We start from the raw sequence: 24,431 nt of genomic DNA, 5'->3' as shown, positions 1-24,431 counted from the left end.
AGGGAGGTGAACTCTACTTCCTATCCCTCGGCCATTGTGATTGAGCAGTGACTTTCTAATACCTTAATTCTTCCTACATATATTAGTTGCTTTCTAAGGAAGATACTTCTCTTCTCATTAAATTTTTCATTTATTAATTTATATCGGTGTGAACTGATGGGTTCCTATTTAATTCTATAGGTTATAATCTGCTATCATCATAATTTTGGTGCTCAAATTGACCCAGATTTGGCCACTGGGAGCCCTTCAGCCTGGCTTATGCATTCTTTTGACATGTCCCCCTCACTTTTGATTATTTCTTACATCAAGATATTACAGACTTGGAAGAAATAGAAAATATATATTGGTCTTTGCCCCTAGACCCTGGCACAGAGCTCCTGAAAACCTTGTAATTTCTTTCTTTTTTTTAAATTGTGAATAATATTTTATTTAGTCATTTTTGTTTACAACTGAAACTATGGGAATTCAAAATTAATATACTTACCCATGAACTTCTTATAGACACCAGAAAATGTTTCAACTTTGTATTGCACATTGTTCTGCTGTGCTTTATCCAAATGAACCTTTATGAGCCAGTTGCCATCCAGTTTCTTGCGATTCTCTTGCCCACAATCTCACTTGGGAAAACCAAGTCCTCCAGGATCACATCATGCACGGCTGTCAGAGTGCAGCTCCTGGGATGCTTGCTTATTTTTTGTATGGCTTTTTCGAGTTGGCTTAGGCAGAATTCTCCTCTGAGTGACAAAGACAACATGTCTCCTGCTGAACTTCTTCTCCAACTCACACAATAGCTGGACCTGGAGTTTCTGGAAAGATTTCAATTGAGGAATGAGAACAAAGGTTATAATAGCTTTCCAACCACCACTAATTTCAATGTCCTTGGCAATTTTGATGTTCAGCTCTCGCAGCTGGGCCTTGAGGTCCAAGTTCATCTCCAGCTCCACGAGGGCCTGGAAGATTCCAGACTTGAACTCCCAGCTTCTCACAATTGGGCTTCATGACCTTCACACTGGAACTGAACATGGCCTTGACCTTGCCAATGAGGCTAACTAACATTTGTTCCTCACCCACCCCCACATTTGGAGGCCTAGGTCTCAGGAGAGCTCGTTAAATCCCAGAGGCAAAGGGGAAGAGGTGGGAATGGCGCCAGTAGAGAAACCGGAAGAACCACAGAGAAACGGTGGAAGCCTAGAGAGTCCCAGGAAGCACCCTTGTATTTTCTTAAGTGATAACAGCACTAGGAGCATCTTTTGTTCTAATATTTGGTCTTTGAACTGGATCATGACACAGAGCTTCTGAAATTCTTATAATTTCCTGGATGATAGGCGTGTCCTTTGTTCTAATGAGGTGATTCTGAGAGAGCTCCTGGATGGACTAACGATGAAGGCTGGTCATTGAAAAGATCAATATATAATCAGAGTGTGGAATTTTCAGCTTTACACCCCCTTTTCTTGAGAAGGGAAAGAACTGAAATAGGGTTTTCCAAAAGTGTCAAAAATTAAGTGTTTTGTATGAGTAGTAAAGGAGACACACAGGAGAAAGACTCATAGGAGGCAAAACTGACCGTTTCCCACTCAGAAGGGGAAGAATTGTAGATTTTTCTAACGTAGTGGTATTCCCTAGAAGAGCTGCCAGAGTATCACCCGGAAAGTTGTTAGAAATACTCATTCTTGGGAACATGATACACTGAATCAGAAATGGTGAGTGGGGGCTTCCCTGGTGGCGCAGTGGTTGAGAATCCGCCTCCCAATGTGGGGGATACAGGTTCGAGCCCTGGTCCGGGAAGATCCCACATGCCACGGAGCAACTAAGCCTGTGCGCCACACTACTGAGCCTGCGCTCTAGAGCCCGCGTGCCACAACTACTGAAGCCTGTACGCCTAGAGCCCATGCTCCACAAGAGAAGCCACCGCAGTGAGAAGCCCATGCACCGCAATGAAGAGTAGTCCCCGCTCGCCGCAACTAGAGAAAGCCCACGCGCAGCAACAAAGACACAATGCAGCCAAAAATAAATAAATTAATTTAAAAAAAAAAAGAAATGGTGAGTGTGGCCCAGCAATCTGCTTTAATGAGACCCTCCACATCACTGGGACTGTTGATAAAGTTCGAAAAACATTGCCCTATTTCCCTCTTACGTTCAATACCCATGATAGGATCTCTTTATGAGCAGACTGACCACTTTCTTCAGGGGCAGAGCTAAGAGGTTATCTTGGAGTGAAGGCTACCACAGACATGCTTTGCATATGTGGAGTAGAGAGCAAGGGAAGGACCTGACTAGTTCATCTATTCTCCTCACGCAGTTGTTTCATGAATGGCTGATGATTGCCCATGGTTTCCTCCTGCTGACTTGTTGAACTAGGCAAATGACAAAATGCCACATTGGCTCACAGGTGACCAATCCATGATTAGATTCACACTCAGGCCATTCTAATTATAGATGATTAGCTGATTTATTCATTACTCCACAGCACTTCTCTTTTTTACCACACTACACAGCATTACAAGAATGTTCTGGTCTTCTGGGTGCATTAAGTGAGAGATAATCCCATGTTTATTGTAAGAATTTCCTAGGCATACCTTCTGCCAAGTTTCTAACTCAAAAAACAATTTTTGAAAACCCCTTCCTGAAAAGCAACTTACATAAAATTCAATCTCCTTCAAGCGTTTCTTAATTTGCTGAGATCTCCTACTCCTTTGCTACCTGTCTTATTGGCAACCCAACTTCAGTGAAAATGGAGGTTTATTGGCTCACAAAAGTAAGAATTCCCGTAGTAGAGTGGGTGGTAGCCTCAGGCATGGCTGGGTCCAGAGGCCCAAAGGAATCCTTAGGACTTAGTCCCTCTCTTTCCATCTTTTGGTTCTACTTTCCTCTGTGTTGGCTCCATTCTCAGCAAGCTATTTCCATGTGGTGTACCCCAGCAGCTCTGGTTTCGTAATTCTTACAGCCATCAATCCTAGTAGTTCTACCACGGCACCAGAACTAAGTCCCAGTGGCCTGGCTTGCATCATATGCATATCCCTGAACCAATCACTGTGGCCATATACATAAATTATTCCAACATTCTTCTAAGTAGTTGTACATCCTAGGCTGGTGCCTCCATCACCCAGGAGCAATCATGTGGGGTGCCCTGCATGGGAATTCTCCACCCATCCTTGTGGAGCTTCTAGGGATGAGGGGTAATCAGGGCTCAGAAGAGCAGAGCTGTGTCTGAGGATGGGCAGGTTAAAGAAAATGATCTCTGCCAGCAATTTACAGATCAGAAAATCCTGTGTGTCAGAGAAACAGCTACAAGGAGACATGACATTATAAGAGTTGACAGAGGAAGGCAGAGACTGAAGGAGAAAGATACTGGGGAACATAAAGAGATAATTATAATTAGAGTGAAAGACAAGATTATGAAGGATAGACAGAGAGGGAGACACAGAGACAGCAATGAAGACCAACAAAGCTAGAGAACAGTATGCCCAGATGAATGGAGACACAATAACAGCTCCTCCTTCCACCACCCAGCGCACACACACACACACACACACTGCCAGAGAGAAATAAAAATTCAAAGAGTCTGAGAAAGACATGTCTTCTGGGTATGAGGGATTTGGGGTGGTTGATGAGAGAACCATTCATTCAGGGATGGTGGGACAGTTGTTTCTAGGGAGAAAGATTTGAGTCATGGTAAAGCCACAAATCCAGGGCGTGGATAGAACTGTGTATTCATTCATTACCTAAATATTTACTGAAACAACAAAAAGACAACCACAACCCAATTAAAAATTTTTTTCAAAACCTGAATAGATGTTTCTCCTAGAGAAGATACACAAATGACCAACAAGCACATTGAGATGCCCAACATCACTCATCATAAGAGAAATGCAAAAGAAAACACAATGAGACACCACTTCACACTCACTAGGATGGCTAGAATTTTCTTTAAAAGGAAAATAACAAGAGTTGGCAAGGATACAGAAATATTGGAACACTTGTATATTGCTGATGGGCTGTAAAATGGGGTAGCTACTAAGTATTTATAGTGGCATTATTCACAACAGCCAAAAGGTGCAGACAGTCCAAATACCTATCAAGAGTGGATAAACAAAATGTAGCGTATGCATACAATGGACATATACTCTACTATAAAAAGTAATGAAGTACTGACACATGGTTACAACGTGGATGAACCTTGAAAACATCACGTTAAGTGAAAGAAACCAGACACAAAATATTGCATTATTCCACACTAGGTAAATCTATGGAGACAGAATGCAGATTGGTGGCTGCCAGTGGCTGGAGGAGCAGGTACTGGGGAGTGATTACTTTTTGGGTATGGGGTTTTCTTTTAGGACAATAAAGATATTTTAGAAATTGATATATATAATAGTGGTTGCTTAACACTTTGAATGTACTAAATGCCACTGAATATTATGTGGTTAATATAAAAATGGTTATGTGGATTTCACTTATTTGTGCGATGTGATGGTCAGTCAGGTGAGGCCACATGAGAATAGGAGAGGCATAGGAAACAAGGTTTACTGTACTTACAGATCCTAGAGAAGAGGTCACCACCTCATGTCACACAGGGTCAGAGGACAGGCATCAGGTACTGGGCAAGCGGCAGAAGACAGGGGTGAGAAAAGAACTTTTGCCATGGTCTTTCTTGAAGCAGGAAAGGCAAGGTCGGGCAGGGTAATCAGTTCAGGATTGGCTTGTTTGAGTAATTCGGGTGGGCTCTACGTTATAGGAGTGGTCCCCAGATGCCTGGTACCTGGACCTTGGATCTGGAATCCGGACTTGCGATGATTAAGGCATTGGAATATTGCCCTCTGGGGTGCACAGGCCCGAGAGAGGAGGTAAGGCTCTGGATTGGTTGGTTTGCAAATCATAGGCATGCTCCAGGCTGAGTCCTTTGCCATCTCAAAGAATTGGCCAGCCCTGGGAGGGGTAGTCTACCCAAGCCAGAAAGGAATGTTCAAAAATGATGTCAAAATGTCATAATATACAGAAAGTTAAAATATATAGCCAATAACACACTGAAAGAGAGAGGGAGAGAGAACCAACTGTTCTAGATCCTGGGAACACAGCACTGAACCTAGAGTCCCTGCTCTTTTGGAGCTCACCTCTCGTGGTGGGGGAAACAGAAAACAGAGAGGTAAGATAACCTTGGTAGGGATGAGGACTGAAATAGGAAAGCAGAGTCAGGAGCTAGAGTATACAGTAGTGGGAGGGAAAGCTATTTCAATAAGGTGGTCAAATCAAAGGAGGCCTCCCTGGAAGGAACATGGAGCAGAGACAAACCTGAATGGAGTGAGGGCTCCACCTGCAAGAAGACAATCCAAGGAAAGGTGGCAGCAAGAGCAAAGCACTGCGATGGGAGGGTGCTGGGGTTTTTTTGATATTAGCAGAGCCACCAGGGAGGTCATTGAGAGAGTGAGATGGGCAAGGCCAGACTGTGTGGGCTTATGTAGTCCCCAGGTGGGTGGGGGCATTTTGGAATTGGTCTAAATTGAATGAGAATGCTCTTGGATTGGAAGAATTAACATTGTTAAAATGGCCATGCTACCCAAAACAATCTACAGATTTAACTCAATCCCTATCAAATTACCCATGACATTTTTCACAGAACTAGAGCAAATAGTCCTAAAATTTATATGGAACTATAAAAGACCCAGGATTGCCAAAGCAATCCTGAGGAAAAAGAACAAAGCAGGAAGCATAACCCTGCTACACTTCAAACAATACTACAAAACTACAATAATCAAAACAACATGGGGACTTCCTTGGCAGTCCAGTGGTTAAGACTTGGCTTCCAATGCCGAGAGTGTGGGTTTGATCCCTGGTCGGGGAGCAAAGATCCCACGTGCCTCGCAGCCAAAAACCAAAACATAAAACAGAAGCAATACTGTAACAAATTCAATAAAGACTTTAAAAATGGTTCACATATGGGAAAAAAAATCTTAAAAAAACCCCCGAAAAACCCATGGTATAGGAACAAAAACAGACATATGGATCATAGGAACATAATAGAGAGCCCAGAAAGAAACCTGTACACCTACAGTCAATTAAATTTCAACAAAGGAGGCAAGAATATATAATGAGGAAAAGACAGTCTCTTCAGCAAGTGGTGCTGGAAAAGTTGGGCAGCCCCATGTAAATCTGTAATAAAATAACTGAGGACATAAAAAAAAACGTAACCAAAAAAAAAAAAAAAAAAACGTAACCCATGAGCCCCCCCCAACAAACTGGGGGCTAACAAATAAGCCAGAGCTATAAACAGTCCTAAATGCTTTGAGCACCCCCCGACAAACCAGGGGCCTACAAAAAAGCACTGAGTGCTTTGGACACTGATCCATAAAATGTCTTCAGTATAATCAAAATAGTGAGAACACAAGGAAATGTCCTTGTGCTACTTCAGTATAATCAAAATAATGGTGAAACTTTGTGCTGCTTTTGCGCTCAAGGACAAAACACGGCATGTTTTCAAGAAAGCCAATTATTGCTTGTATAATTAATAAAAACATAGGTTGCTGCTTTGGCATTTCTAAAATGTTAAAAAAACAAGTCTTAAAATGTAAACCTAAATAATACTTTAATAAAAACTACCACAACAGGACAGACGGCGCCGTTTTGCCTGAGCGAACGACAGGCCTCTACTGCTGTGCTTCGGCACAATTCATCTTGTGTGATGAGCTTACTTTCGGCCCTGTCATAAGATAAACTACAACATTTGGCGCCCGAACAGGGACTTAAAGGTAAGTAATCGCATAATCGCGAGACAGAAGGAAAAACTGGTCCGCTCAGAGTAAGCGAAACCTTCGACAACAGTAGAGTAACTGTAATAGGGAATTCCCATTCAATAAAATTTCAATACATTAGACTCCTAAAACAGTTATTAAGGAGTTCAGGAGTAAAAGTAAAACCAAAATCTTTTGATAAATTGTTTGCGCTGGTACGTAAACATTGTTACTGGTTTCAATCTACTGGTCATAACCAGTTGAATTTAAAAGTTTAAAAACAGGTTATGCGAGCCTTAAAAAGAGCTCATCAACATGGAAACCCTATATCTGTCCGTATTTGGTCTCTTTGTAAATTAATTTCCCTTGCCCTAAAACCATTACAATCTAAAACTAAAAGTGACAATGGGGCACGCCCTCAGCGTCCGAATTCTGCTCCCGATCATTCTGCTGCTTTTCGTACTCTATTTCATGAGTCTCCTATAGAGGACCTTCCTCCGCCTCCTCCTCCCCTTGTGTCTGAGACAGGAAAGGATTTTTTGGATTCCAATGATAAAGGGGCTTTTTCTGATGATGATAAAGGTTAAGAACAGACTAACAAACAAAATGAGATGCCACTTTCTCAACAAAATGAAATTTCTGATATACTTTCAAAGTTAAAAAATTTGATGGTTAAATTAAAAAAAAAAAAAAACAATGCTACCACTCCTTTATATCAGGAGCCATGTCCTACTATTCCTCCGGCTCCTCCTTTAGAATTAACAGCTTATACTGTTGGAACCTCTCGTCAGTTTCGCTTTCCTCTAAAACCTGAATCTAATAAAATATTGTTAAAAGAATAGATAAATAAAAAAAAACAATATTCTGAACCATTTTTTGCTTTCCCTATTGTTAGACAAGCTATGCCTACTAATAATCAATTTCCAAATGAATATATAAACGTTGAGTATAACCCTCATGATGTAAAAATTTTTAAAATACTAAAAAGAGCCATTAATACATATGGGATACATTCTAATTACGTTCAAGGTCTTTTGTCTAGGTATGCTTCCAAAAACATATTAATTCCTCAAGATTGGGAGGCGCTTGCCAAGACTGTTACTTGGTGAAAAGAAGAAGACACCTCCATTGACCTGGGGGCAAATAAAAAAGTTTACAGACACTGCCAAAAATCTTGTCATTTCACAGGGTAAACCTCTCACTAACACCAATCTTTTTGTAGCCATGTTGACAATGCTGTCTGCACAGGTAACAAACATATCAGCCAATGAGATAAATTGTACTAACCATACTTATTGGACTTATATTCCTAACCCTCCTCTTAATATGGGGGGTACCTGATGGGATGCCCCAATTCTTGTATATGTAAATGAGTGTGGATGGTTGCCTGGTCCTTTTAATGATAGAGGCCCTTTAAAGCCAATAATAATAATAATAATAATAATAATAAATTACATGGTGGGTGTTAATAAATCTCCTATTTATATGGAAAAGGGAGATCATTACCTTAAAATAAATTATCAAGCATGGTTAAATGTTGTCAAAAATAAAAGTAGATATCATGGGTTATATCTTTTAAATGCTTAGTTTTAAAAGTTCTAATTCCACTCTTAATAAAAATGTTTCCACACCTTACTTGCCTCCATGCCAGATGCCTCTTGTAGATCGATTATCGGATTGGGTCCATTGGACTCGATGCCAAGGAGAAATGGCTCGGGTTCTTGTTAATACTTCTTAGAAAACCGTCATTGATTAAAGCCCTTTTGGCTCCGCCCAAAAAAAAAGGGGTCTAAAAAATTTACACTGACATAGAGATGATAACACTATTTATAACAATACTATTAATGATACCATAGTATGACACGCAGGAGGGTTTTCTCCTCCTGGTCCTCATTTAAATGGATATCCTATCCAAAAAAATCTATAAAAGCTTATGACAGCTTTAAAAAAGATTAATACTTGGGTAAAACATATGGATAACAAATCTAAAAATTATAGTTTGACTTTTCATAAAAATGTTACTCGATATACTCATAGTTATGTAAAATTACCTTATATATTGTTAAAAGAACCAACTATATAAAATGAGACTCAAGATATTATAATATGTAAAAATTACTCTCTGTATACCTACATTAACTCTAGTATATCTTTTAACAAATCTACTAAAAGTTTGTATATCTTACGAGCTCGGACAGGTCTTTGGCTTCCTGTCAATCTTAGAAGGGAATGATAAAAATCTCTTCCTATGGCTGTTTTACAGTATTTAGCTGATACATTAAAAAAAGGTAAAAGATTTATAAAAATGTTGATTACAGCTGTCATGGGTATTATAGCCATAACAGCTACTGCTACAGTAGCTGGAGTTGCTTTAAAACAATCTATTCAGACCATTAATTATATAACTGATTGAAATAAAAATTCTAAAATACTTTGGTCTTCTCAACGACAAATTGATTCAAAAATACATTCAAAAATAACAGACTTACACCAAGCTATGGTTATGTTGGGGGATCAACTTGTAAATTTACAAAGACAAATAAAGCTACGTTATAACTAGAATCAAAGTGCCTTATGTGTCACTTCGGTTCCATATAATCAGTCTACATTCCCCTGGACAAAAATAAAAAACCATTTATTACATCACAAAAATTTAACAAAAAAAATCGTAAATTTACAAGAAAAAATTCAACAAACTTTTAAAAAAAAATTACGACTTAATTCACAAAAAGTATGAACTAAAATTATTCAAAAACTTAATAATCTAAATCCCATGTCTAAATTACATGTTTTATTTGGTTCTACTACAAAATTACTAATACTCATTATAATAATAATCATATATTTAATTATAGTCCAACGACAAATAAAAACTACCCGTCACACAACATTACAACAAACTACTGTGTTTTCCTTAATACTACACAAACTACAAAATAATTCCACGTAGTTTAACACTGGGAGTAATGCTGCCACGTTCTCCTTGATACTACAAAAATTACAAAACAAAAAGGGGGAAATATAATAAAATAACTGAGGACATAAAAAGAAAATGTAACCCATGAGCCCCCCCCACCAACAAACTGGGGGCTAATAAGCCAGAGCTATAAACAGTCCTAAATGCTTTGAGCACCCCCCAACAAACTGGGGGCCTACAAAAAAACATTAAGTGCTTTGGACACTAATCCATAAAATGTCTTCAGTATAATCAAAATAATAAAAACACAAGGAAATGTCCTTGTGCTACTTCAGTATAATCAAAATAATGGTGAAAACTTTATACTGCTTTTGCACTCAAGGACAAAACACAACATGTTTTCAAAAAAGCCAATTCTTACTTGTATAATTAATAAAAACATAGGTTACTGCTTTGACATTTCTAAAATGTTAAAAAAACAAGTCTTAAAATGTAAACCTAGATAATACTTTAATAAAAACTACCACAACAAGACAGACGGCGCTGTTTTGCCTGAGCAAACGACAGCTCTCTACTACTGTACTTCGACACAATTCATCTCATGTGATAAGCTTACTTTCGGCCCTGTCATAAAATAAACTACAACATAAATCAATAAAGTTAGAACACACCCTCACACCATACACAAAAATTAACTCCAAATGGCTTAAAGACTTAAATATAAGATGCGACACCATAAAACTCCTAGAATGGAACATAGGTAAAACATTCTCTGTACCAGTGTTTTCTTAAGTCAGTTTCCCCAGGCAATAAAAATAAAAGCAAAAATAAACAAATGGGACCTAATCAAACTTACAAGCTTTTGCACAGCAAAGGAAACCATGAGCAAAATGAAAACACAACCATACACCACACTATGAAGGAGTTTCCCTGGAGCTGGCTGACTTGGAAGCTGGGCAACTTCATGTCTCCTACCCATGGCAGACATTACTAATCAACCACAGACCCCAGTCATCCAGCACCTGGCTCTTAGAATCCTCCTTTATATGCGACCCCAGACAACCTCAGAGCTGACCTCTGCCATCATTTACCTTGACCCTTCACTGAGACAGTGACCTACTGAAGATTGTCTGAGATCTTGTGACACAGTGTTGGACCACACCCGATCAATTCTTTATTGGGAAGGGGATGCAGTCTGTAATCCAACAGACCTGTGACCCTAGAAAGATCTCAAGCTCAAGTCCTAGTTGGCTTGCTGTGAGTTCATAGCTGCCCCTGAAAAAGCCACGGGTGGCAATTATGCCAGCGCCAACAGACCTGGATAATGTGGGCAGCATGGAGCAAACGGCAATAACGAAGGCGGATGCGCTACATGCGGACACAAGACTGTAGCCTGACCACTGCCCATTTTTGCTGAGCATAATGATCCAGCACAGCCCGCCGCTTCTTCTCCAGCAGCTCTGCCAGCTTCTGTTTCCACCAGTACATGCTCTGAGGGCCGCGTGCAGCAGCGTCCGGCGCACCAGGGTGCCCCGCCACCAGGCCTGGATCTTTATTGCTTGCAACTCTTTGTCAGAGGGGGGCGCTTCCACTAGGGGGTGGGGCTGCAAGGAAAAAGAAGGGACATTCAGGAAACATTCCCAACCCACCTGAGCCCTGGTGTAGCCAGGAAGGGGTCCTGATCCTTTATCAACAATGGCACCTTCCTCAGAAGTTTGTGAGTACTGGGCAGACCACTGGCTGCAGCCAGAGACCAGACAGGTGTCCCGTCTCTGCCACTCTTGGTTAACAGACACATCACAGTTGAACTCTGAGTCTCAGGGTCCTCAACTGTAACATGGGGCACACCTTCCCTAGCTGTCACCTGGTTCCTTGGACCTGGTTGGCCAGTCTAGAACAAGAACACCACGATCTATCGGTCAAAGGGTTATTCTGTTTGGCCTGGGCCTGACCACCTACCTGGGAAGCATATCACTTCCCTTCAGACCTCACCCACAGGCTAGAAAAGGGGCATCCTTTGCTCTCCTTTCATGCCTGACTCCAGCTCCAGTGCACAACCTGCTGTCTCCCTCTGTCAGCTCACAGGATTAGAAGTTTGTGACTTCCTTGGTGGCACAGTGGTTAAGAATCCACCTGCGAATGCAGGGGACACGGGTTCGAGCCCTGGTCCGGAAAGATCCAACATGCCATGGAGCAACTAAGCCTGTGTGCGACAACTACTGAGCCTGCACTCTAGAGCCCATGCTCCGCAATGAGAGAAGCAACCACAATGAGAAGCCTGCACACCGCAACGAAGAGTAGCCCCCACTTGCCGCACCTAGAGAAAGCCCACACGCAGCAACAAAGACCCAACTCTGCCAAAAATAAATAAGTAAATTTATTTAAAAAAAAGAATTCTCTAATTTGTTTGAGTGACTACTGTCTAGGTTTCTTTCCAATTTGGATTCCTTTAATTTATTTTCCTTATCTGATTGCCATGGCTAGGACTTGCAATACTCTGTTGAATAAAAGTGGCGAGAGTGGGCATCCTTGTCTTGCTCCTGATATCAGAGGAGCAAGTGTATCCCTTGTATTTGTGTATCCCTTAACTACCTATTGTGGATATAGATGGTTTTACTACTTTTGTCTTTTAACCTTCCTACTAGCTCTGTACGTGGTTGATCTACTACTTTTACTATATGTTTACCTTTACCAATGAGATTTTTCTTTCGTAATTTTCATATTTCTAGTTGTGGCCTTTTCTTTTCCACTTTGAGAAGTTCCTTTTACATTTCTTGTAAAGCCGGTTTAGTGGTGCTGAATTCTTTTTGCTTTTGCTTATCTGTAAAACTCTTTCTCTCCTTCAAATCTGAAGGATAGCCTTGCTGGGTACAGCATTCTTGGTGGTAAGATTTTTTTTTTCTTTCTTTCATCACATTGAATATATTGTGCTACTACTCCCTTCTGTCCTTCAGAGTTTCTGCTGAAAAGTCAGTTGATAGTCTTATGGGAGTTCCCTTGTATGTAACTAGTAGCTTTCTCTTGCTGCTGTTGAGATTCTCTCCTTATATTTAATTTTTGCCATTTTAATTATAATGTGTCTTGGTGTGAACATTTTAGGGTTCATCTTGTTTGGGACTCTCTGTACTTCTTGGACCTGGCTGTCTGTTTCCTTTCACAAGATAGGGGAATTTTCAGCTAGTATTTCTTCAAATAAGTTCTCTGCCCTTTTCTCTTTCTTCTCCTTCCAGGATCCCTATAACGTGAATGTTGGTATGCTTAATGTTGTCCCAGAGGTCTCTTAAAAGTATCCTTGTTTTTTAAAAATTCTTTTTTTTTTTTTTTTAGTCTCACAAGGATTATTTTCACTAATCTGTTTCCAGTTTTCTGATCCATTCCTCTGTATCATTAATCTACTGTTGATACCTCTAGTGTATTTTTCATTTCAGTTACTGTATTCTTCAGCTCTGTTTGTTTCTTCTTTATATTTTCTAACTTTTTGTTGAAATTCTAACTGTGCCTATCTACATGGTCCGAGGGGGCTGGGTTCCTGGTGCTAACAGGCTAGAGAAAGGATTCCAAAATGACACTTACCAATGCAGGTATTATCGTGGTAGAATTAGCTCCCCAAATTGGCTGCTGCCAGCATCTCCATCCACAAGAAGATCCCTAGTTGCATCCTGCCCCTCCAAGAGGCTCTACAAAATCAGCAAGTGGGTCTGAACCAGGCTCTTTTCAAACTACTGCTTCTGTACCTGGACTTGGAATGTTTGAGATTTTGCATTCACCCTTTTAAGAGTGAAGTTTCTGTTTCCTATAGACCTCTGGCTCTCCCCAGAATAAGCCCCACTGATTTTCAAAGCCAGACGTTCTGGGAGCTCATCTTCCCAGTGCAGGGTCCCTGGTCTGCAGAGCCTAATGTAGGGCTGAGACTCCTTGATCCTTGGGGAGGACCTCTACAGTTGTGATATTTCTTCCATTTGTGAGTCACCTTCCCAGGGGTTTGGGTTCTGACTACACTGCATTTCTAGCCCCCTGCCCATTTTGTTGTGGTTTCCCTTTTATGTCTTTAGTTGTGGAAAATTTTTTCTGCTAGTTTTTAGGTCATTCTCATAGATAGTTTCTCTGTAAGTAGTTGTAATTTTGGTGTGCCTGTGGTAGGAGGTGAGTTCAGGGTCTTCCTATTCTGCTATCTTGGCCTCCACCCACCCCTCAGGTTTTAATATTGATAACTATGTTGTTCCTCTCTAAGATCCATAAGTGGCTCTTTCAAATAATGTGTTGTTCTTTTTTTAAGGCTAAGTGGTCTTCTGTGAAAAATATTAACTTTATTTCTTTAAATTGTCTTCTTAAATCTTCCCTTTAGCTATTGTGTTTCTGCTTGTTGGGTTTAGGGAGGCTTTTTCATGCTGCTGGTTTCCCCTAAAGTTTGATGACTCCTGGTTGCGCACTCATCTTTGTTCTGAGATTCCCTTTAGCCTGTCGATGAATGCTTAGTCCCTGACTCCACAGATTACATGGGCGGTGTGGGATAAACTGTTGGGGTGAGGTGTCAGTAGGTGGTCACCTGGGCAGGAGTCTTCCTGTACAAGAGAGTCACACAGTAGCAGGCCCTGCCTCTCCTTCCCAAGCCAGTCACAGTTCCTCCCTGAAGACAAGCCCTCTCTTGCCAACCGCATGACTCAACTGTAAAGGTGGCTCCTCCTCCTACAGATACATTCTAACTAGTCCCTGTGGTAGCCCACAACCTCTGCTGCCCCCTGCACGAGGTACCTCCTAGCTTGAAGGGACTGCATGGCTCTGTACTTTTGTATGAGACCTTTCTAGAGCTTTGATTCATTTTCTTTCAGTCTTTTCATATCTGCCTCTGTCCTTTAAAGCAGCAGTCCCTAACCTTTTTGGCACCAGGTACCAGTTTCGTGGAAGACAATTCTTCCACAGACGGGGGGGGGTTGGGGAGGGATGGTTCAGGAGGTAACGCAAGCGATGGGGAGCAGCAGATGAAGCTTCGCTCACTCACCCACTACTGACCTGCTGTGTGGCCCATTTCCTAACAGGCCATGGACCGCTACTGGTCTGCCGCCTGGGGGTCAGGGACCCCTGCTTTAAAGTGTCCATATAATTTCTGTCCACTGAAGATCTCTTCCTATTTTTTTAAGATACTATTAGAGATTTTTTTTTTTTTTGCGGTACGCGGGTCTCTCACTGTCGTGGCCTCTCCCGTTGCGGAGCACAGGCTCCGGACGTGCAGGCTCAGCGGCCATGGCTCACAGGCCCAGCCGCTCCACGGCATGTGGGATCCTCCCAGACCGGGGCACGATCCTGTGTCCCCTGCATCGGCAGGCGGACTCTCAACCACTGCGCCACCAGGGAAGCCCCTATTAGAGATTTTAAAAAAATGTATTCCTGGACTTCCCTGGTGGCTCAGTGGTTAAGAATCTACCTGCCAATGCAGGGGACACAGGTTTGAGCTCTGGGCTGGGAAGATCCCACATGCTGTGGAGCAACTAAGCCTGTGAGCCACAACTACTGAGCCCGTGTGCCTAGAGCCCGTTCTCTTGCTCTGCAACAAAAGTCACTGCAATGAGAAGCCCGTGCATCGCACCGAAGAGTAGCTCCCGCTTGCTGTTAACTAGAGAAAGCCCGGGCGCAGCAACAAAAGACCTAAAGCAGCCAAAAAAAAAAAAAAAAAAAGTACTCCTTTTCTGTTATTCCCAGGAATTTGCAGTGGGACAGGAAGATCTGAACCTGTGCTCAAATATTTTAATCCATTTTCTTATGGACATTTTCTGAGTTTTCTTTGTGGTCACGTTTCCTTGAAGTTTGGGGTAAAAATGTTGAAGCAGATTTTAGCCAGTGATGAAGAATTTCCTCTACAGATGGTATGTCTCTATTTTTTTTTAAGTAAAAATGTAAACTTAGTTTCTTCTTGTTCTTCCTGTCTATTTCCTCACTTTCTCTCCTGAACATTTCAGTCTGAAAGTCATTAGGCTGGGCAGTGCGACATAGGTGTACTGGGGGGAGTGGGGAAGAGAATCCCCATGGCACAGAGCAGGACATGGATCCCAAGAGGATGAGGAAGGTGTTGGCATGAAAGGTCTACCCAGCATGGAACCCAGGCAGGGGTAGGAAGAGTCCACACAGGGATCCAAAGTCATGACAGTGATGTGCATCATAACTAGTGGGATGAGGAGGGCATCCTTAGTACTATATTCAAGTCTGAATTTGAATACAATGAGGAGGATATCCACACAGGGTGGCCTGACATTTTGTGTATTTATTAATGGTATTATTTTCTTTCTTTGCACTAAGGATTTGAAATCTGATGTATATTTTACATTTATAGCACTTCTCAATTAGGACTAGTCATATTTCTAAGCATCAACAGCCACATGTGGTTACTGGCTACCACATTGAACAGAGCAACCTTAGGGAATACAATATGTATCCTTAACTTATCGAAGTATAATATAAATTTAGTACCAGACAATTCAAGGACTTCAGAACATTTTAACTTTGGTTAACTCCCTTTGCAAGTTAAATAATTACTGTTTTGCACAGTCCACATTCATTTAGATTTCCCCAATATTCTCTAGTTTCATTTCTGTTGCATCTCTGCCTGCCACCTAGGCTCATTTTCCTCCTGCCTATAGAATACCCTTTAGTATTTATTTTAGTGTTGGTCTGCCGTTGATCAATTTTCTGTTTTTGTCTAAAAAGTTCTGTATTTCCCTCACTATTGAAGGATGGTTTCAACAGGTAAGTCAGTAGTTATTATTTATTTTCTTTCAATACTTTAATAATATAATTTTACTGTCTTCCATTCCTTCTGCTAAGGAGTCAGCTGTTAGTCTAACTGTTGCTCTTTTTTTTTTTTTTTCATTCCGCGGGCCTCTCACTGTTGTGACCTCTCCCGCTGTGGAGCACAGGCTCCAGACGCGCAGGCTCAGCGGCCATGGCTCATGGGCCTAGCTGCTCCATGGCATGTGGGATCTTCCCAGACCAGGACACGAACCCGTGTCCCCTGCATCGGCAGGCAGACTCTCAACCACTGCACCACCAGGGAAGCCCAACTGTTGCTCTTTTGAAGTAATCTTGTTCCCTTTCTGAGAGTTTTCTCTTTGTCTTTGGTTTTCACCAGTTTTCCAATTATGTGCCTATGTGTGGTTTTCTTTTTATTTTTTCCTATTGGGCTTCTTGAATCTGTGGTTTTCTATCTTTCCTCATTTTTGGAAAGTTTTCAGCTGTTCTCTCTTCATATGTGGCTTTCACCTCATTCTCTATCCTCTTCTACTAGGATAGGAATCTAATTATATATTTGACTTTTCACTGTATCCCAAGTGTTTCCAATTCTCTCTTTTGTATTTCCATCTTTATGTCCCTCTGTGCCTCACTGTATATATTTTCTCGATTTATTTTTCAGTTAAGTAATTATCTCTTCATCCTTGTACAATCTTCCGTTAAACTTATGCATTGAATTTCTAATTGGTTGTTGTGTTTTTCTGTTCTAAAATTCTGTTTGATAGTTTTAAAATAAGTTTCAGTTTTCTGCTGAATTCTCATTTTGTCTTCTATTTTCATTAACATATTAAGAATATTTATTTTAAAACTTGTATCTGTACCTTCATTATCTGTCTCCACTGTCTTTTGTTTGTTTTTAATTTGGCTGCACTGGGTCTTAGTTGTGGCATGCTGGATCTTCATTGCTGCACGTGGGATCTTCAGTTGAGGCATGCAGGATCTTTAGTTGTGGCATTTGGGATCTTCAGTTGTGGCATGTGGGATCTTTTAGCTGCAGCATGTGAGATCTAGTGACCAGGGATCAAACCCAGGCCCACTGCATTGGGAGCATGAAGTCTTAGCCACTGGACCACCAGGGAAGTCTCTGTGAGTCTATTTCTGTTGTCAGCTATTTCTCTTGTTTTCAAGGTGGGTTTTTTTTTTTTTTTGGTCTTGAGTTTGGCTATTTTTTATTGAGTGATGGATGCTGTACAAGAAGATTCTTCAAAATAAGTTGAAGTCTGAGATGAAGTTCTCTTTCTTCAGAGATGATTTACATTTGCTCTGGTAGGTGACTGGAGCATTAGAAATCCTGGGTTGCCTTAATCTAATTTCAGAGATTGAGATGATGTGAAACTGACCTTTCATCACTGGAAATGCTAGTCTATTTCTAATTCATTTTTCTCTTAGTATTGTAAGCCCTCTTGCCTTCCAACACTCAACATCGGGGATTTACAGGATGCCCTCATTCTTGGCAGTCCTGGTCTCCAAATTCTGTGCCTCCTCACAAAGAAACTCTCAAAAATTCTGCTCAAAATTTCAGCTTGTTGACTTTTCAACTGCCTCTTCACCATCCCTCGCACCACCTCTACCACTAACCAGGGAGGTGAATAATAAGATGCCAATGTTGAGTTGACCTTTTTAATTCTGTGTCCAGAACACTGGATGCTTGTGACATCAATAATCTAGCTTCTCTCATTTATATAGAACATCCGTCTATCTTCTGCTTCCCTAAAATGTTTCTTCAACTTTCTCAGCTTTAACTCTAGTTACCGTTTACTTTTTTATTGACATAAGATACACATAAAACTTACCATCTTAACCATTTTTAAATGTACAGTTCAGTGCTATTAAATATGTTCATAACGTTGTACAACTGTCACCATCATTCATCTCCATAATTCTTTTCTTCTTGTAAAACTGAAACTCTGTGCCATTAAACAATAACCACCCATTCCTCCACCTCCAGCTCCAAGCAACCACAATTCTACTTTCTGCCTCTATGATTTTAACTACTCTAAGTACCTTCTATAAGTGGAGTCATTTAGTATTTGTTGTTTTGTGACTGACTTATTTCACTCAGCATAATGTCCTGAAGTTTCATCAATGTTGTGGCACAAATCAGAATTACCTTCCTTTTTAAGGCTAGATAATATTCCATTGTATGTATATACCACATTTTGCTTATTCATTTATCCATCGATGGACACATGGGTGCTTTGATATTTTAGCTATTGTGAATAATGCTATGAACATAGGTGTACAAATATTCTTCAAGACTCTGCTTTCAATTATTTTGAGTATATACCTGGAATGGAATTGCCATATAATAATTCTATCTTTAATTTTTGAGGAACCACCGTGCTGTTTTCCACAGCAGCTATACCATCTTACTTTCCCAGCAACAGCGTACAAGGGTTCCAATTTCTCCGTATTCTCATCAACACTTGTTATTTTCTGGTTTTTTTAAAAAAATAGTATCCAACCTAATGGGTGTGAGGTGGTATCTCATTGTAGTTTTGATTTGAATTTCCCTAATGATCAGTAATGCTGAGCATTTTTATATGTACTTATTGGCCATTTGTATATCTTCTTTGGACAAATGTCTATTCAAGTCCTTTCCTTGTTTTTTTGTTTTGTTGTTGTTGTTGTCGTCAAGATTTAGAAGTTTCTCTGTATTCTGGATATTTATTTCTTATCAGATACATTATTTCAAATATTTTGTCCCATTCTGTGGATTGCCTTTCTGCTCTGTCAACAGTGTCTTTTTTTTTTTTTTGCAGTACGCGGGCCTCCCACTGCTGTGGCCTCTCCCGTTGCAGAGCACAGGCTCCGGATGAGCAGGCTCAGCGGCCATGGCTCACAGGCCTAGCCGCTCCACAGCATGTGGGATCTTCCCGGACCGGGGCACGAACCCGTGTCCCCTGCATCGGCAGGCGGACTCTCAACCACTGCGCCACCAGGGAAGCCCAACAGTGTCTTTTGATGCATAAAATTTTTTTAATTTCATGTAGTCCAATTTGTCTATTTTTTCTTTTGTTGCCTGTGCCTTCGATGTCATATCCAAGAAATCATTGTGAAATCCAATGCTGTACAATTTTTGCCCTATGTTTTCCTCTAAGAGTTTTAGGTCTTTGATCCACTTTGAATTTATTTTTTATATGGTGTTGGATATGGGTCCAATTTCATACTTATGCATGTAGATATCCAGTTTTCCCCATACCAATTGTTGAAAACACTGTCCTTTCCCCCACTGAATGTTTTTGGCATCCTTGTAAAAAATAACTTGAACAGAGCCCATGTCTGGGCTCTCTTTTCTATTCCATTGGTCTCTATGTCTGTCTTTATGCCAGTACCACACTGTTTTGATTACTGTAACGTTGCAGTAAGTTTTGAAATTATGAAGTGTGAGTCCTTCAGCTTTATTCTTCTTTTTCAAGATTGTTTTGGCTATTCAGAGTTTCTAGAGATTCCATATGAATTTTAGGAAATTTCTATTTCTGCAAAAAACGTCATCAGGATTTTGATAGGGACTGCACTGAATCTATAGATTACTTTGGGTAGTATTGACATCTTTACAATGTTAAGTCTTTCAATCCATTAACAAGGGATATATTTCTATATTTTTATGTTTTCTTTAATTATTTTCAGCAATGTTTTGTAGTTTTCATTGTACAAGTCTTTCACTTTCTTGGCTAAGTTTGTTCCTAAGTATTTTATTGTTTTTGATGCTATTGTAAATACATTTGGGGGGATAATTTTCTTTTAGGATTGTTCATTGTTAGCAACTGATTTTTGTCTTCAATTTTTTTTTTTTTTTTTTGCTGTACGCGGACCTCTCACTGTTGTGGTCTCTCCCGTTGTGGAGCATAGGCTCCGGACACACAGGCTCAGTGGCCATGGCTCACAGGCCCAGCCGCTCCACAGCATGTGGGATCTTCCCGGACCGGGACACGAACCTGTGTCCCTTGCATCGGCAGGCGGACTCTCAACCACTGCGCCACCAGGGAAGCCCTGTCTTCAATTTTGTATCCTGCTACCTTGCTGAATTCATTTATTAGTTATAACAGTATTTTAGTGGAACCAAAACTCTGGTGCTGATATTTTTCCTCCCTCTAGAGGGAGCTCCTCATCAGCCATAATACAACGCCTTGGAAAATGCTTTTAAAATACCTGTTTTGAAACGTTTTCTTCTTCATGTGATTTGGTTGCAAAAAGGAAAGTAGTTCACTCATAAAAATTCTCACAGTTTTAACACTTAAAACTTTGGAAATATAATTTCCTCACCTACTTGTCACTTACTTATACTCCCTTCCCCCCACCAAACTGTATTGGTTTTGGATCTATTTGTTAAAAATATTAAAATGCAACACCTTCTGATTTGTTTGTAGAATAGCTGTTTGTCATTAGGAAATATAGATATTTTAAAGCTAATAAAACCTTTGCATAATTGCTGGATACAACTGGAAAGTGTATTGAATTAGGAGGCAGAAACAAGAATGCTAACTTCCCTCCAAGCATCAGGGCTTTATGATAGTCTTTTCCAGTTTCAGTAGCCATTAAAATCAACATCAGAGGGAAGTGAGCTTAAATTCCAGACCAGCATATCACTGTAGGACGAAAGGTTAAACCAGGACTTTGCCCAAATAAGAAGAAAAACCAATCACCTGGCAAAGGACATGAACAGACAGTTCATAGAAAAAGAAACAGTGGGGCGGGAGCGGGGGGGTGGGGTGGGGTGCAGATTCTGAACATATGCAAAGATGCTCAACTCACACATAAAAAAGAAATAAAAAGTTGATTGCTGATGACAGGTTCTCCAGGTTGGTAAGGGTGAAGAGAAACTATTATATGTTGTTGGTTAGAATGTAAACTGGCAAAACCTCTCTTTGAGTAACAATTTAACAAAATCCATCAAAACAAAAAATGCACAGACCCCTTGATCCAGCAATTCTACTCTGGGAAGTTTTTTCTACAGAAATACTTCCAAAAGTTAGCATCCACTTGACATCAAAAATCAGATTAGGTCAGCACAGGAAGAGAAAACTATAGGTCAATCTGACTGATGAACCCACATGGCAAATATTAAAAAACTGAATCCAGGGATGATTTCAAATAATACTTAAATGAGTAGAATTTATCTCATGAATGCAAGTGTATTGATCATTGTTCTTTTTTTAAAAAAATTTATTTATTTATTTTTGGCTGCATTGGGTCTTCGCTGCTGCGCACGAGCCCTCTCTAGTTGCCACGAGTGGGGGCCACTCTTTGCCACAGTGCGTGGGCTTCTCATTGCGGTGGCTTCTCTTGTTGCGGAGCACAGGCTCTAGGCACGAGGGCTTCAGTAGTTATGGCTTGCGGGCTCCAGAGGGCAGGCTCAGCAGTTGTGGCACAGGGACTTAGTTGCTCTGCAGAATGTGGGATCCTCCCAGACCAGGGCTCGAATCCATGTCTCCTGCATTGGCAGGTGGACTCTTAGCCACTGCGCCACCAAGGCAGCCCGATCACTGTTTTTAACTACAAACAACACAAGCTGTTTCATATTCATTTAAGCAGAAAATAAAAGTACTGAAACAATACTTATTAGCTCACCAGATTTTAAGGAAGCCTGAAGAGTAGGCTCAGAAACAGAGCAAAGAAAAGCTACATATCTAGAACCACAGAAAACACCTCACCCTAGAACCAGCCTGATGAAGATTCCACCATGGGCACAAAGGATGCTCTCTTGATTTTCTGGATCCCAAGCCACAAGTTGAAAATCCCTAGTGGGTACATTTGACTGGCCAAACCTGTCACATGTCTGCCCAGCAGCTAGGGAAGCTGGGAAAGCAAGAAATTGGCATTTACAGCTCTATAATTAGAAGCAAGGGGCTCAGGTGCCAGGTAGTCTTAAATATGGCCAAGGCCCACCACTGTGAGGATATTTCCACAGTAAAAAAATCTATTGATGTAATTTACAATATTAACAGATATAAGAGGAAAACCATGTAATCCTCTCTACAGCTGCAAAAAGAAAAACATTTAATAAAATTCTTCATTAAAAAAAAAATTAGGGACTTCCCTGGTGGTCCAGTGGCTAAGACTGCGCTCCCAATGCATGCGGCCTGGGTTCAATCCCTGGTCGGGGAACTAGATCCTGCATGCATGCCGCAACTAAGAAGTCTGCATGCTGCAACTAAAAGATCCTGCATGCCACAACAAAGATCCCTCATGCTGCAACTAAGACCTGGTGCAGTCAAAATAAATAAATAAATATTAAAAAAAAATCATTTGTAATTCTATACAATAGCAATGGAGGTTTTAAAAATGAAATTAAGAAAACAATTCTATAATAGCATCAAAAAGAATTACTTAGGGAAAAAATTAACCAAGCAGGTGCAAGACTTGGACACTTAAAACTATAAAACACTGTTGAAATAAATTAAAGGAGACCTAAATATATGGAAAGATATTTTGTGTTCATGGGTCAGAAGACTTAATACTCCCCCAGTTGACCTACAGATTCAATGCAACCCTATTAAAATTCCCACTGCCTCCCCCATTTTTTTCAGAAATGGACAAGCTAATCTTGACGTTCATATGGAATTGCAAGGGTCCCAGAATAAAACAGTCTTGAAAAAGATAAAGTTGGAGGATAGATATGTAAATCAATGGATGAGAAACAAGAAGTAAACCTATAGATCTATGTTCAATTCATTTCAACAAGGGTACCAAGACAACGGAAAGAATAATCTCTTCAACAAATGGTGCTGGAACAACTGGAAAAGCCCATGCAAAAGAATGAAGGTGAACTCTTAGTTACCTCACAACATATACAAATATTAACACATAATCGGCTGAAGTCCTAAGTGTAAGAGATAAAACTAAAAAACTCTTAGAATAAAAAACACAGTGGGGACTTCCCTGGTGGCACAGTGGTTGAGAGTCCGCCTGCCGATGCAGGGGACGTGGGTTCGTGCCCCGGTCCAGGAAGATCCCACATGCCGTCGAGCAAAAAAAAAAAAAAACAAAAAAAAACCACAGGGGTAAATCTTTATAACCTTGGATTTAGCAATGGATTCTTAGCTATGACACCAAAGCACAAGCAACAAAAGAAAAATAGCTAAATTGGACTTCATCAAAATTTAAAACTTTTGTGCATAAAAGAACATTACAAAGAAAGTGAAAAGACAACCAGAAGAATGGGAGAAAATATTTTCAAATCATATATCTGGTAAGGATATGGTGTCCAGAATATATAAAAGACTCACAATTCAACAACAAAAAAGACAAGTAAGCCAATTAAAAATAAGTCAATTAAAAAGTGGAAAATGGTTTGAATAGACATTTCTCCAAAGAAACATATATAAATGCCCAAGAAGCACATGAAAAGATGTTCAACATCATTAGTCTTAGAGAAATGCAAATCAGAACAATGAAACAGCACTTCACACTAGCATGGCTATAATAAAAAATAAATGGAAAACAACAAGTGGAGATGTGGAGATTGGTAGGAATGTAAAATGATATAGCTACTGTGGAAAACAGTTTGGTGGTTCCTCAAAAGTTAAACAGAGAATTACCAGGTGACCCAGCAATTCCACTCCTAGGTATATACCTAAAAGAATTGAAAACAGGTGTTCAAACAAATACCTGTACACAAATGCTCACAACAGTACTATTCACAATCACCAAAGAGTGAAAACAATTCAAATATTTGTCAATTTACAAATATATAAACAAAATGTATCTATACAATGGAATATTATTTAGCCATAAAAAAGAATGAAGTTACTGATATATTCTGCAACATGGATGAACCTTGAAAACATGCTAAGTGAAAGAAGCCAGACACAAAAGGCCATATAATATATGATTCTATTTATACAAAATGTCCAGGATAGGCAAATCCATAGAGACTAAAAGCAGACTAGTGGCTGCCAGGGTGTGGGGCAAGGGAAAGAAAATGGCAAATGACTACTTAATGGGTACAGGGTTTCTTCTGGGGATGATGAAATTAGAACTAAAATTAGATGAAATTAGAAACTGGA

General features: G+C 40.3%; 1 long non-coding RNA gene and 1 pseudogene across 1 annotated transcript; both read right to left on the bottom strand.

Moving 5' to 3' along the window:
* Positions 1 to 443: 443 nt before the first annotated feature.
* Positions 444 to 1,763, bottom strand: LOC113627947 (40S ribosomal protein S7 pseudogene; annotated as a pseudogene).
* Positions 1,764 to 7,766: 6,003 nt separating this feature from the next.
* On the bottom strand, positions 7,767 to 23,545 carry LOC113627954 (uncharacterized). The gene is made up of 2 exons (XR_003435822.1): positions 23,423 to 23,545; positions 7,767 to 9,962 (listed from the first exon to the last, which is right to left on the bottom strand). It is a non-coding gene; the product is annotated as an uncharacterized LOC113627954 (long non-coding RNA).
* Between the last annotated feature and the right edge of the window lie 886 nt (positions 23,546 to 24,431).

Source organism: Aethalodelphis obliquidens, unplaced genomic scaffold, assembly GCF_003676395.1.
Source record: "Aethalodelphis obliquidens isolate GAN/ISIS:26980383/991018 unplaced genomic scaffold, ASM367639v1 scaffold22, whole genome shotgun sequence".
Lineage (NCBI taxonomy): Eukaryota > Metazoa > Chordata > Mammalia > Artiodactyla > Delphinidae > Aethalodelphis > Aethalodelphis obliquidens.
This window is presented reverse-complemented; position numbering and strand designations above follow the sequence as displayed.